Below are 13788 nucleotides of genomic sequence, written 5' to 3'. Positions count from 1 at the left end.
AGTGTTAGTGTTAGTGCTAGGGCTAGAGCTAGGTTCGCATTACTGTTAGGGTTAGGTCTAGGGTTATGGTTATGTTTAGTGTTAGTATTAAGTCCGGGGTTGAGGTTAGTATCAGGGCCAGGTGTAAGGTTAAGGTTAGGCTTAGGTTTAGGGTTAGGGTGAAAGACAGGGTTAGGGTTACGTTTAGTGCTAGGTTCAGGGTTAGGTTTAAGGTTAGGGTTAGGATAATGTTTAGAATATGTTTAGGATTAGTGTTTGGGTGAGGGCTAGGTTTGGGGTTCATGTTAGGGTTAGGGTTGGGGTTGGGGCTAAGTCTAGGGTAAGTTTTAGGGTTAGGTTTAGGAATAAAGCTAACCCTAGTCATAAACCTATCTCTAACCCTAACACTAAGGCTAACCCTCATTCTAATTCTAACCTTAACCCTAAGACTAGCCATAGCCCTAAGCATAGCCCTAACCCTAACCCTAGACCTAACCTTAACACTAACCCTAATCCTACGTATAGCCATAGCCATAACGCTAACACTAACTTTACACCTAATCCTATCCCTAAAATTAACCAAAACACTAAACCTAACCCTAATCATAACCCTAACACTAAACTTCACCATTGCCCTAACTCTGAATGTAACCCTAATCATTAGCCTATTTTTTAAATAATGTTATTTATTTTTTAATATTTTGTTTATCTTTAGAAGGGAAGGGAAAGAGAGAGGGAGAGAAATATCAGTGTATGGTTGCTTCTTGTGTGTCTGTCCCCTGCTGGGAATTGGCCCATAATGGGGACTGGCTTGCAACCCGGGGATGTACCCTGACTGGGAATCAAACTGCAATCCTTTAGTTTGCAGGCCCATGCTCAATCCACTGAGCTACACCCGCCAGAACCATGACCCTATTAATAACCCTAACCCTAGCCCTAATCCCAACCATAACCCTAGCCTTAGACTTTACCCTGATTCTAAACCTAACCATGACCATAGCCTTAATCATAACCATAGCTTTATTTCTAACCCTAAACCTAAACCTTACCCTGGCACTAGACCTAGACTTAACTCTAAATCTAACCCTAACCCAAACAATAACCATAGCCCAAGTCCTAACCCTAAACCTAGACCAAACTTTAGCACAAATGGTAACTCCAGACCTAGCCCTAACAATAAATATAACCCCAACTTTACACCTTGCCCTAGCCCTCACTCTAACTCTACACCTACCACTTATCCTAGCTCCAATCCTAATTCTATCCATAGCCCTAACCCCAGCTATAAACCTAACACTAGCCCTAGCTTTACTCCTAGCACTAACTGACATGCTAACCCTAGACTTAAAACTTACACTACCCTAGCCTCAGCCCAAGCCAAAGAACTAACCCTAAAACTAACTCTGACATAACAATAAAACTACACTAGCTGTAGCCCTAGGCCTACCCCTAAACCTTACCCTAACCATAGCCATAACCCTAGCCCTTGCCCTAACCCTACCAATAGCCTTAACCCTCCCTAGACCTAACCCTAGACCTAACCCTAGCCCTAAACTTAGTGCTAATTCTAACCCTAACCTATACACTAGATCTAACCATAACACTACCCTGAAACCAAGCTCTATATCTACCCAAACCATAACAATAACCCTAGACCTAACACTAATCCTAACCCTCATAATACCATAACCCTAACCCTAAACCTAGTGATAAGCCTAACACTAGTTCTAACCTTAAATTTAATGCTAGACCTAACCCTAAAACTAACCCTAACCCTACCATTAGCCCTAGCACTAGCCCAAGTCCTAACCCTACCTCTAATCCTAACCCTAACCCTAACCCTGGATCAAACACTTACACTAACCCTGTCTTTAACCCGAAACCTAAACTTATACCTAACCCTATTCTTAGTCCTTATCTTGATACTAACCCCAACCCTAGACCTAAAACTTACCCAAATCTTAACTCTAACCTAAACCTAACCCTAACCCTAGAACTAACCCTAAAACTAACCGTAACCCTAGCTCTTAAACTACCCCTAAACCTTGCATGAACAATGGTCCTATTCTTAACCCTAAAACTAATAAAGCCTTACCCTAGTTCTAACCTTAACACTAACCCTACACCTAACCCTAACATTAACCGTAATCCTAGCTCTAGATCTAGCCCTAACACTAAAGGTGACCCTATTTCTACCTTAACTGTATCCCTGGCCCTAACTTTAGTTTGAACCCTTCATTAAACATAATTTTAACTGAGAACTTAACCCAAGTTCTATCCCTATCCCTAGCCTGAACCCTTACCCTAACCCTAACCCTTGCCCTATCACTGGCCCTAGCCCTAAACCTAACTCTAGCCCTAGACCTAAAACTAACCCTAGACCAAAAGCAAACACTAAACCTAATGCTAGCTCAAGCTTTATGCATAACTCTAACACTAACCCTAGTCCTAAACCTTACACTAACCCTATAATTAGATCTAACTCTAACATTACACCTAACCCTAACACTAACCCTAGCGCTAGTCCTAACCCTACCCCTAACCCTTAACACTAAGGCCAAGTCTAATTCTAAACCTAATCCTGAACCTAAGCCTTGCCCTAGCCCTAAGCCTACCCCTAACGCTAACCCTAGACCTAACCATAACACTAACCCTAATCCTACCTATAGCCATAGCCCTAACCCTAACACTAACACTACACCTAACCCTAAGTCTAAACCTAACCAAACCTCTAACCCTAACACTAACACTAAACTTCACCCTCGCCCTAACCTTGAACGTAACCCTAACCATTACCCTATTAATAACCTTATCCCTAGCCCTATTCCCAACCATAACCATAGCCTTAGACTTTACCCTGATTCTAAACTTAACCCTCAATGAAGCACTAAAGTGAACTGTAGCCTTGTCCCAAATCTTAACCCAAAACTTACCCTAGACCTAGCTCCAGCCTCAACTGTAACCCTAACCCTAACACTAATCCCAAACCTAGCCTTAACCCTAACCCTAACCCTAAACATATCCTAAACGGTTATCCTAACCCTAACCTTCAACCTAACCCTGAACCTAGCACTAAACCTAACTCTAACCAAGTCTTTAGTCCTAACCATAAACCTAAACCTAATCGAAGCCTTACCCCTGACCCTGATCCTAACACCAAACCTAGACCTAACCTTAACCCTAACCTTAAACATAACCCTAGATCTAACCCCAACACTAATGCGAACCCTAGCTCTATCTCTAGCCCTAACCCTAACACTAAACATAGCCCTAACCCTAACCCTAAAACTAACCCTAACCCTATCCATAAAAAACCCTAGACCTAAACCTAATCCTAGCACTTACCCTAACTCTGGAACTAACCCTGAAACAAACCCGAACTCTAGTGCTTGCTCTAGCCCTAGCCTTAAAACTAGCCCTAACCCTAACCCTCACCCTAGCCCCAGCTTTAACTCTAGCCTTAAATGTAACCCTAATCCTAACCCTAAATTAAACATTAAGCCTAACCCTAGCCCTAACAACAACACTAACCCTAACCCTAGCCCTAACACTAACCCCAACCCTAATAAAAAACCTAGCCCTTACCCTAGGCCTAGCCCTAAACCTAGTTGTAACCATAACCGTCACCCTAGCACTAGTTGTGACTCTAGTTCTAAACCTAACCTTAGCCTTAACCCTAGCCTTATGCCTAACACTAGCTGTAAACCTAACCCCATACCTAAACCTAAACCTAATATTAACCCTCACCCTAGCTTTAGACCTAGCCCTAACCCTAAAACTAAGCCTAGCTCTAACCCTAACGGAAAACCTAACCAAAATCCAAACACTATTTCAACACTAAACTTAAAATGAGCCCTAACCCTAAGCCTAACCCTAACCCTAACTTTACACCTTGCCGTAGCCCTCACCTTAACTCTACACCTATCACTTATCCTAGGTCTAACCCTAATTCTATCTGTACCCCTAACCACAGCCATAAACCTAATCTTAACCCTAGATCTAACCCTAACACTTGCCCTTGCCCTAGTCCTAGCCCTAACCTACACCCTAACCCTAGACTTAAACCTTACACTATACCACCCTTAGCCCAAGCCCTAGAACTAACCCTAAACCTAACCCTAACCTAAGCATAAAACTAACCCTAGCCCTAGTCAAATCCCTATACTTTAACTTAAGCCTAGCCATAACCCTAGCCCTTGCCCTAACCCTGCCACTAGCCTTAGCTCTAACCTTAGCCCTAATGCTAGACCTAACCCTAGCCCTTAACATAGCTCTAATTCTAACCCTAAATGCAACGCTAGACCTAACCCTGAGACCTAGGTCTAGCTCTATGCAAACCATAACAATAAACCTAGCCTTTACCCTAATATTAACCCTAACCATACCATAACCCTAACCCTAACCATAAACCTAATTACAAGCCTAACACTAGTTCTAACCTGAAACCTAATGCTAGCTCTAGACCTAGTCCTAGCTGAAGCCCTAACCCTGGCTCTAATCCTAAACCTAAACCTAACCCTACCAAACTCTTACACCAAACCAGTCTTTTACCCATAAACTAAACCTAAACCTAACACTAGCCTTAGCCCTAACTTTCACACTAAACCCAACCCTGGACCTAACCCTAACACCTACCCTGCCTCTAGAACTAACCCTAGCTTGAACCATAAACCTGACACCTAATTTTAACTGAAAACTTGACCCAAGCTCTAGCCTACCCCAGCCTTAAACCTTACCCTTACCCTAACCCTCGACCGAACCCTAGCCGAAGCTCTAGCCTTAACTATACCCTAGCCCCAAACCTAACCCTAGACCTAACCGAAACACTAACTCTAACCCTAACTCAAGCTCTATTCATAAACCTAACACTAGCCCTAACCCTCACTCTAACCCTAACATTTGACCTAACCCTAACACGAACCCTAGCCATCGTGTAACCCTAGCACTAACCCTAACACTAAGGCTAACTCTAATTCTAATCCTAATCCTAAACCTAAGCCTAGCCCACCCCTAAGCCTAGCCGTAACCCTAACCCTAAACCTAACCCTAACACTAACTCTAATTTTAGCTATAGCTGTAGCCCTAATCCTAAAACTAACCCTACCCCTAATCCTAACCCTAACCCTAAACCTAACCATGAATGTAGTCCTAACCCTATTCCTACACCAAACCCTAGCCCTAGTCCTAATCCTAATCTTAACACAAACTATAGCCCTAGGCCTGAACTTAGCATTAACTGTAACCCCAGTCATAGCCCTTACCCTAACCCAAATCCTATTCCTAGTTCGAACCCTACACCTAACCCTAACACTAACCCTAAGACTCAACCTAACCTAAACCTGGCCTTAGCCCTGACTGAGGTTCTAACCCTAAGCCTAAACCTAACCATAAACCTAGCCCTGAGACTAACCCGAGTTTGATCCCTAAACCTAGCCCAAACCCCAACCCTAACCCTAACCCTAACCCTAACTCTAACCCTAGCCTTAACAACCCTAAATCTAACAAAAAACATTCACGGTTCGATTCCCAGTCAGGGCACATGCCTGGGTTGCAGGCCGGTTCCCTGCAGGCCAACTCCCAGCAGGGGACGCACAAAAGGCAACCATACATTGATGTTTCTCTCCCTCTCTCCTTCCCCTCTAAAGATAAATAAATAAATAAAATATTAAAAAAACCCAAAAAACAAAAACCTAACCATAACACTAGCCCTAGCACTAAATCTAACCCTAACACTAATAAAAATCCTAACCTTAATACTAACCTTATTCTTAACCCTGACATGAACACTAGCCCTAACACTACCCGTAACCCTATCCTCAACCCAAGACTGAAAATTAGCACTAACCTAAACCCTGCTCTAGCCTAAACCTAACCTTAATCCCAGACCTTACTGTGAACCTAACGCTAAAACAAACCCTAAACCTAACCTTAAACTGAAACATAAACCTAAGTCTAACCATAGCCCTAGTCGTAACACTAGCCCTAAACCTAACACTACCCCTACCCCTATACCTAACCCTAACCCTAGCCCTAGCCATAGTTTTAACCTTGCCCTAAATCTAACCCTATACCTAAACCTACACCTCACAAAAACACCAACTCCCCTAGCCCTAAACAAAAACCCAGCACTAACTCTAACCCTAGCCCTTACCATAGCCCTAATTCTAAATTTAATACTTGCCCTAACCCTAGCGCTAGCCCTCTCCTATTCCTAAGCCTAACACTAACACCACCCCTAACTTTCACACTAACCCTACATCTAACACTAACACTAGACACAATCCTAGCTCTACCTTTAACCCAAACCCTAAACTAACCATAGCCCAAAATCTAACCCTACACCTAGCCCTAACCATAAACCTAACCCTAAACTTAGACCTAACCCTAACGCTAAACCTAAACCTAACCATAACCCTAAACATAACCCTAATCCTAAAAATAACTCTGGCCTTAACATTAACCCTAGCCACACCCTAACACAAACCCTATACCTAATCCTAACACTAACCCTCACCATAGCCCGGGCCCTAGTTCTAGACCTAACCCTAACCCTAACCCTAGCAATAACCTTAGCCAAAGGCCTAACCATAACTTTAGAACTAACATTAGCAGTAACACTAGCCGTAGTCCTAACCCCAGGCCTAAGCCTAACCTTAACCCTAAGCCTACATGTAAACCTAATAGTAAAACTAGCCCTTGCCATATCCCTAACCTAACCCTAACCAGAACACTAGACCTTGCCCTAACCCTCACCCTAACTCCAAACCTAACCCTAATTCTAGCTCTAACCCTGACCCTAGCCATAGCCCTAATGCCGGCCCTAACAGTCACCTTAACCCCAACCCTAGATCTAACCCTAACCCTAACCTTACACTAACCCTAGCCCTAGCCCAGGACTTAGACCTAGCCATAAACCTGACCTTAGACCTAACCCTAAAACTAATCTTAGCCTTAGACTTAGCACTGAACCTTACCCTAACCCTATCTGTAACCATAGCCCTAGCCCTAATCCTAGCTCTAGCCCTACCCCTAAACCTATCCCTAACCCTACTCCTAACCTTAGCCCTTAACCTAACCTTAATTCTATACATAGTTCGAACCCTAAACCTAATTCTACCCCTTACCCTAAAACTCAACTATCCCTAAACCTAGCCTTAGCCCTGACCCTGATCTAACCCTAAGCCTAACCATAAGCCTAAACCTAGCCCTAAACCTAACCCAAGTCCTAAATCTTTCCCTATCCCTAACCCTATACCTAACTGAAACAAAAAACTAACCATAACACTAATCCTAGCCCAAACTCTAACCCTAACCCTAATCATAATCCTAACCCTAATACTAACCTTATTCTTAATCCTGACACTAACCCTAGCCCTAACACTAACGCTAACCTCAACCCTAGACCTAAAACTAACACTAACCTGAAATCGGTTCTAGCTCTAACCCTAACCCTAACCCTCACCCTAAACCTAACCCTAAAACTAACCCTAAACCTAAACTTAACCCTAATCATAATCCTAACCCTAACCCTAGTCCTAGCCCTTACCTTAACCCTAACCCTAGCCATAGCCCAAGTCATAACATTAGCCCCAACCCTAACACTAACCTTACCCCTAGACCTAACCCTAACACTAACTGTAACTCTAGCTGTAGCTCTAGCCCTAACCCTAGCCCTAACTCTAGCCATAGCTTTAACCCTACCCTAAACCTAAACCTAAACCTAAACCTACTCCTCACCTGAGCACCAACCTTAGCCCTAGTCCTAACCATAAGCCTAGCCCTAACTCTAACCCTAACCCTTACCAAAGCCCTAACCCTAAACATAATCCTAGTCCTATTCCTAGCCCTAACCTGATCCTAGCCCTAACACTAACACTAACCTGACCCCTAACCCTAACACTAACCCTAGACTGAATACTAACAATAACCTGAAAACTAGCTCTAATTTTAATCCAAACCATAACACTAACCCTATCCCTAAACGTAACCCTTACCCAACCCCTAACGCTAACCCTAACCTTAAATTTAGACCTAACCTTAACGCTAACCCTAATCCTAACCGTAAGCCTAAACTTCACCCTGGCCTTAACCTTAAATCTGGCAGAAACCCTAACACAAACCCTATACCTAATCCTAATCCTAAACTTAATCATAGCTCAGGCCCTAGACCTAGACCTAACCCTAAGCCTAACCCTAAACCTAACCCTAACCCAAAACATAACCCTAACACTGACCCTATCAATTACCCTATTCCTAGCCCTAATTCTAACCCTAATCATAAAATTAAACCTTACCCTTATTCTAACTCTAACTGTAACCCTAGCCCTAACCCTTAACCATAGCCTTATTTCTAGCCCTTAACCTAAACCTTACCCTAGAACTAGACCTAGCCCTAACTCTAAAGAATAACCCTATCAATAACCATAGTCCAAGCCCTAAACCCTAGACTAACCCTAACCCTTAACCCTAGACTTAACTTTAGCACAAACAATAACCCTAAACCTACCCCTAACTGTAAACCTAACCCTAACTTTAGACCTTGCCCTAGCCCTCACCATAACTCTAGCCCTAACACTTATCTTAGCTCTAACCCTAATTCTAGCCATGGCCCTAACCCTAGCCATAACCCTAAACTTAACCCTAACCCTAGACCCAACCCTAACACTAGCCCTAGCTCTAGTCCTAGCCCTAACCAAAACCCTAACCCTAGACTTAAACATCACACTAACATAGCCCTAGCCCTAGCCCAAACCCTAGACCTAATCCTAACCCTAAGCTTAGACCTAAGCCTAAAACTAACCCTAGCCCTACCCCTAACCCTAGCCATAACCATACCCCTAGCCCTAACCCTAACCCTAGCCCTAATCCTAGACCTAACCCTTTGCCATGTCCAGTGCTAACCAGGTCGACTGACACAGTCACGGCTTGGGGACAAAGGCTTCACAGAAGCGTTTTCTAACCATGTCGGTTGACACAGTCATGACTTGGAGATGACGGTTTCACAGAAGTGTTTTCCAGCAGGACGGACGTGGCATTAGTGGATATATGGTGTTGCTTTTATTCTTACTGTTTCTTAGTTTTCTAACCTTTGCACTTCTGATAATTTGGAATCTCCTAGAATGAATGACCACTCTCAGAGAAAAAACAACAGTTGGCTCAAGTCCTAAGCAATATTACCCTGGCTGAATTAAGGCATCTTACTTTACTTATTTGTTCCTGTGAAAGCCACCCAAGAAAGAACAGTTCAGGGGAAAATATGTATTTCCACAGAACTGCCTCATAGAATAGCAAAAACCCCTTTAAGAAAATAGCCCCTGATTGTCAAAGAGTTGTTATAGTAACAGCCCCTCCTTCACCTTGAATAGGAATATATATCAGTTAGAATTAGACAGGCATAAAAACAGAAGAAGCTGGTTAGCTATTACAAACTAAGCACATAGAAACTACTACCAAGGAGTTAGAGTCCACAGTACACAAAAAAACATTTTAGACAGCAAGATAGATAGCTAAGTTAGACATTACAAAGGCTTATAATGAATTTCCTAACCTCTGCTCGGTCCAAGCGTACCTGTTGCCCATGACAATTTCTGAGAACTTTAATAAACAGTAAGACATTCAAAGTGTGTACATAGAACTATTTCAAATTGTCTGATTAATGGTTCTCCTGGTCAAAATAACTTTTGTTTAACATAATTGGGAACTATAGAAACTTTCGTACTTTTCCTGGTTACCTTTGTATTGATTTTTTCTGCTTAACTGATCATGCTATGCACCTGTAATGTTAATCACTACCAGAAATGAAAATATAAAAACCTGCTTGTACTTGCAATAAATGAAACAGTGCTTCACCTGCCTTTGAGCTGTGTAGTTGCCTGTTACCCAGCGCCGACACCTACTTTCACCTGAGGGACCCTTAGATAAGCTGCCACTGGACCGCGGCAACCCTTGGCTTGAATTTAGCCCTAATCCTAACCCCAACTGTAACCCTAGACCTAACACTAACCTGAAACCTAGCTCTAGCTATAGCCAAAACCCTAATAACAACCTTAGCCCTAATTCTAACCCTAAACATAGCCCTCACCATAATTCTAATCCAAACCCAAACCCTACTGCTACCATAACCCTAGCCTTAACTGGAACCCTAGTCCTAGCCCTGGACCTCGCCCTAGCCCTAACCATAACCCTAATTCTAAACCTGGGCCAAGCTCTAACCCTAACACTAACTCTAATCCTAAAGCTAAACCTTATTCTAGCCATAGTTCTCATTCTAGCCCTAACCCTAAACTAAACCCTAACCCTAAACCTAGCCCGCAAACAAGCCCTAACCCTAAACGTATCCTAACCCTTATCCTAACCCTAACCTTAAACCTAACCCTGAACTTAGACCTAAACCTAACCATGTCTTTAACCCTAACCCTAAATGTAAACCTAACCCTGATCCTGATACTAAACCCAACCTGGGACTTAACCCTAAACCTAGCCCTAAACCTAAACCTAGCCCTAAGCCTAACCCTAATTTTAATCCTAACCCCAAACCCACAAATAACCCAAACACTAACCCTAATACTAACCCTAATTTAAGTTATAGACCTGTCCCTAACTTTACCCCTAACCCTAATTCTTGCCCTAACCTTAAGCCTAACCGTAACTCTAAACAAAACCCTAAACCTAACACAAGCCCTAACCTAACTCTAAACCTAACCTTAACCCTAATCATAATTTTAACCCTTACCTTATCCCTAGTCCTAGCTCAAACCCTAGCACTACCCCTAAACCTAAATATAGTCCTATTCATAACACTAGTCCTAAATCTAACCCGGACCCTAAACATACCCCTAAACCAAAACCTAGTCCTACACCTAATCATAACTCTACCCACAACCATAACCCTAGCCCTAGCCCTAACCCTAACCCTAGACTAAACACTAGAACTAACTTTAGCCCAAGCCCTACCCCTAACCCTAAACCTAACCCTAGACCTAGCACTAACCTTCGACCTAACCCTAACATTAGCCCTAAACCTAACCCTAGACCTAACCCTAACACTAAACCTAACACTAGCTCTAGCTCTAGCCCTAACCCTAGCAATAACCCTAGCCATAGATTAAACCTACCCTAAACCTAACCCAAAACCTAAACCTACAACACACCCTAACACTAAACCTACTCCTAGCCCTAACCATAACCCTAGCCTAACTCTAACCATAGCCCTTACCATAGCCCTAATCCTAAACCTAATCCTAGCCCTAACCCTAGAACTAATCCGATTTTATCCCTAAACCTAACACTAATACTGAACTTACCCCTAACCCCAACACTAACAATAACCCCAACCATAGCTCTAACATTAGCCCAAACCCTAACACTAGCCCAAGCCCTAACCCTAACCCTAATCCTAACCCTAACCCTAACCCTAGACCTAACCCTAACACTAAACCTGACCCTAGCGCTAGCCCTAGCCCTAGCCCTATGCCTAAATCGTACCATGACACTAGCCCTACCATAGCCAGAAATCTAACCCTGTTAACCCAGAGCTTAACCCAAACCCAAACCCTAGACCTAACCCTAACCCTAACACTTACACTAAACTTAACACTTTCACTAACACGAAACATAACCCTAACACTTACACTATTAATAACCCTATCCCTAATCCTAACCCTAACCATAGCCTTAGACCTTGCCCTGATTCTAACCCTATGCCAAAACCTAACTGTAGCCTTATCCCTAACCCTAACCCTAAAACACCCTAGACCTAGACCTAGCCCTAACCCTAACCTTAACAATAACCATAGCCCAAGCATGAACCCTAACCCGATACCTAATTTAGCACTAACCATAGCCTAAGCCCTAACTCCAGCTGTAACCCTAACCCTAATCCTAGATCTAACCCTAACACTAACTCTACCCTAGACATAGCCCTAGCCCTAACCTTAACCCTCAACCTAGAGTTAAACCTTAAACAAATTCTAGCCCTAGCCTAAGCCCTAGACCTAACCCTAACCCTAAAATTAAACTTAACACCTGCCCTAACTCTAAACATAACCCTAATCCTTACCCATTCAATAACCCTATCCCTAGCCTTAATATTAACCCTAGACATAGCCTTAGATCTTACCCAGATTATAACCCTAAACTTAACCCTAGCCCTAAATGTAACGCTAGCCTTATTTCTAGCCCTAACCCTAGACCTATCCCTAACCCTAACCCTAGCCCCAACCCTAATCCTACCCCTAAACCTAACCCTAGCCATACACCTATCCTAGCTCTAACCCAAACCCTTACCCTAAACTCAGTACTAACCCTAAAACTAACCCTAACCATAGCTCCAGCTCTACCCTCTAACCATAACACTAACCCTAAACATATCACTAACCCTAACCTAACCCTACTGTATCACTAAGCTAACCCTAAACCTAACAGGGTCCTAACTGTAAATGTAACCTTAGCTCTAGCCCTAAACCTAACTCTAAACCTAACCCTAATCCTAACCCTAAACCTAACCCTAGCCCTAGCTTTGGTTCTAATCCAAACACTAACCCTAACCCTAATCCTGAACCTAGTCCTAACCTTAAACCTAGCCCTAACCCTGACCCCAACACTAGACTTAAGCCTAACACTAACCCAAACCCTAGCTCTAGCCCTAACCCTAACACTAACCAAAGCCCTAACCCTAGCCCTAACCCTAAACCTAACCCTAACCCTAGCTGAACACCTAACCTTAGCCCTACACTTAATCCTATCCTTCACTCTAACCCTACACCTATCCCTAACACTAACCCTGACTCTTGCTCTAGCCCTAGCTGTAACCATAGCCCTAACCCTAGCCCTAACCCTAACCCTAATGCTCACCTTAGCCCTACTTTAACACCAGTGCAAAATTTAACCCTAAACGAAACCTTAAGCCTAATTCTAACCCTAACTCAAACCCTAGCCCTAACACTAACCCTAACACTCACCCAAGCGCTAGCTGTAACTCTAGTTTTAAACCTACCCCTAACCCTAACACAAACCCTATACCTAATTCTAACCCTATACCTAATACCTACCTCTAAATCTAGCTGTAGCCCTATACCTAACCCTAGCCCCAACCCTAGCTTTAGTGCTAACCCTAGCCCTAGCCATAACCCTACCCCTACCCCTAACACTAACACTAACACTAACCCTAGACCTAACACAAACACTAACCCTAACCCTAGCTCTAGCTCTAGCTCTAATCCTAACCTGAAAACTAACCGTTTCCCTATCCCAATCCCTAACCCTAAACATAAACTTGGCCCTAACCCTAGCCTTAGCCCTCACCCTAGCCTTAACCCTAACCCCACACCTCACCCTAATACTAAACCTACCCTTAGCCCTAACCCTACCTCTAAAGCTAAACTTAACAATAGCCCTAACCCAAGCCCTAATTCTAAACCCAAGCCGAGCCCTAACCCTGGACCTAGCCCTAATCCTATCCCTAATGCTAAAACCAAAACTAACCTTGTTCTTCACCCTAACACTAAACCTAACCCTATCTCTAGGCCTACCCCTACCCCTAAAATTAACCTTACACCTAAAACTAACCCTAACCCTATCCCTAGATCTAACACTAAAACTAACCCGAACACTACCTACAGATATAGCCCCAAAGCTAAAACGAACCCTAGCCCTAACCCGAAACCTAACGCAAAACCTAACCAAAACCATAACTGAAACCCTAAATGTAAACTTGACCCATGGCCTAACCCTTAATGTAACCCTATCCCTAACCTTAACCCTAGTCCTAAAGCTAAACCTAGCCCTAACTCTAGCCCTAACCCTAAATCT

At 43.2% G+C, this 13788-nt stretch overlaps 1 long non-coding RNA gene across 1 annotated transcript in view; it reads right to left on the bottom strand.

Annotated features, from left to right (window-relative positions):
- Positions 1-13001, bottom strand: part of LOC118986504 (uncharacterized) — a 70488-nt gene extending 57487 nt beyond the window's left edge. Inside the window, exons 1-2 of the long non-coding RNA XR_005066396.1 lie at positions 12970-13001; positions 7257-7269 (exon numbers count right to left, since the gene is read on the bottom strand). This is a non-coding gene — a long non-coding RNA (uncharacterized LOC118986504). The remainder of the gene's footprint in view (positions 1-7256; positions 7270-12969) is intronic.
- Between the last annotated feature and the right edge of the window lie 787 nt (positions 13002-13788).

The sequence above is a fragment of the Sturnira hondurensis genome, unplaced genomic scaffold (genome assembly GCF_014824575.4).
Source record: "Sturnira hondurensis isolate 20B ecotype Veracruz unplaced genomic scaffold, ASM1482457v3 Scaffold0004280, whole genome shotgun sequence".
In the NCBI taxonomy this organism is placed as follows: Eukaryota; Metazoa; Chordata; class Mammalia; order Chiroptera; family Phyllostomidae; genus Sturnira; species Sturnira hondurensis.
The sequence above is the reverse complement of the archived record's forward strand: the minus strand, read 5'-3'. Positions and strand labels throughout refer to the sequence as shown.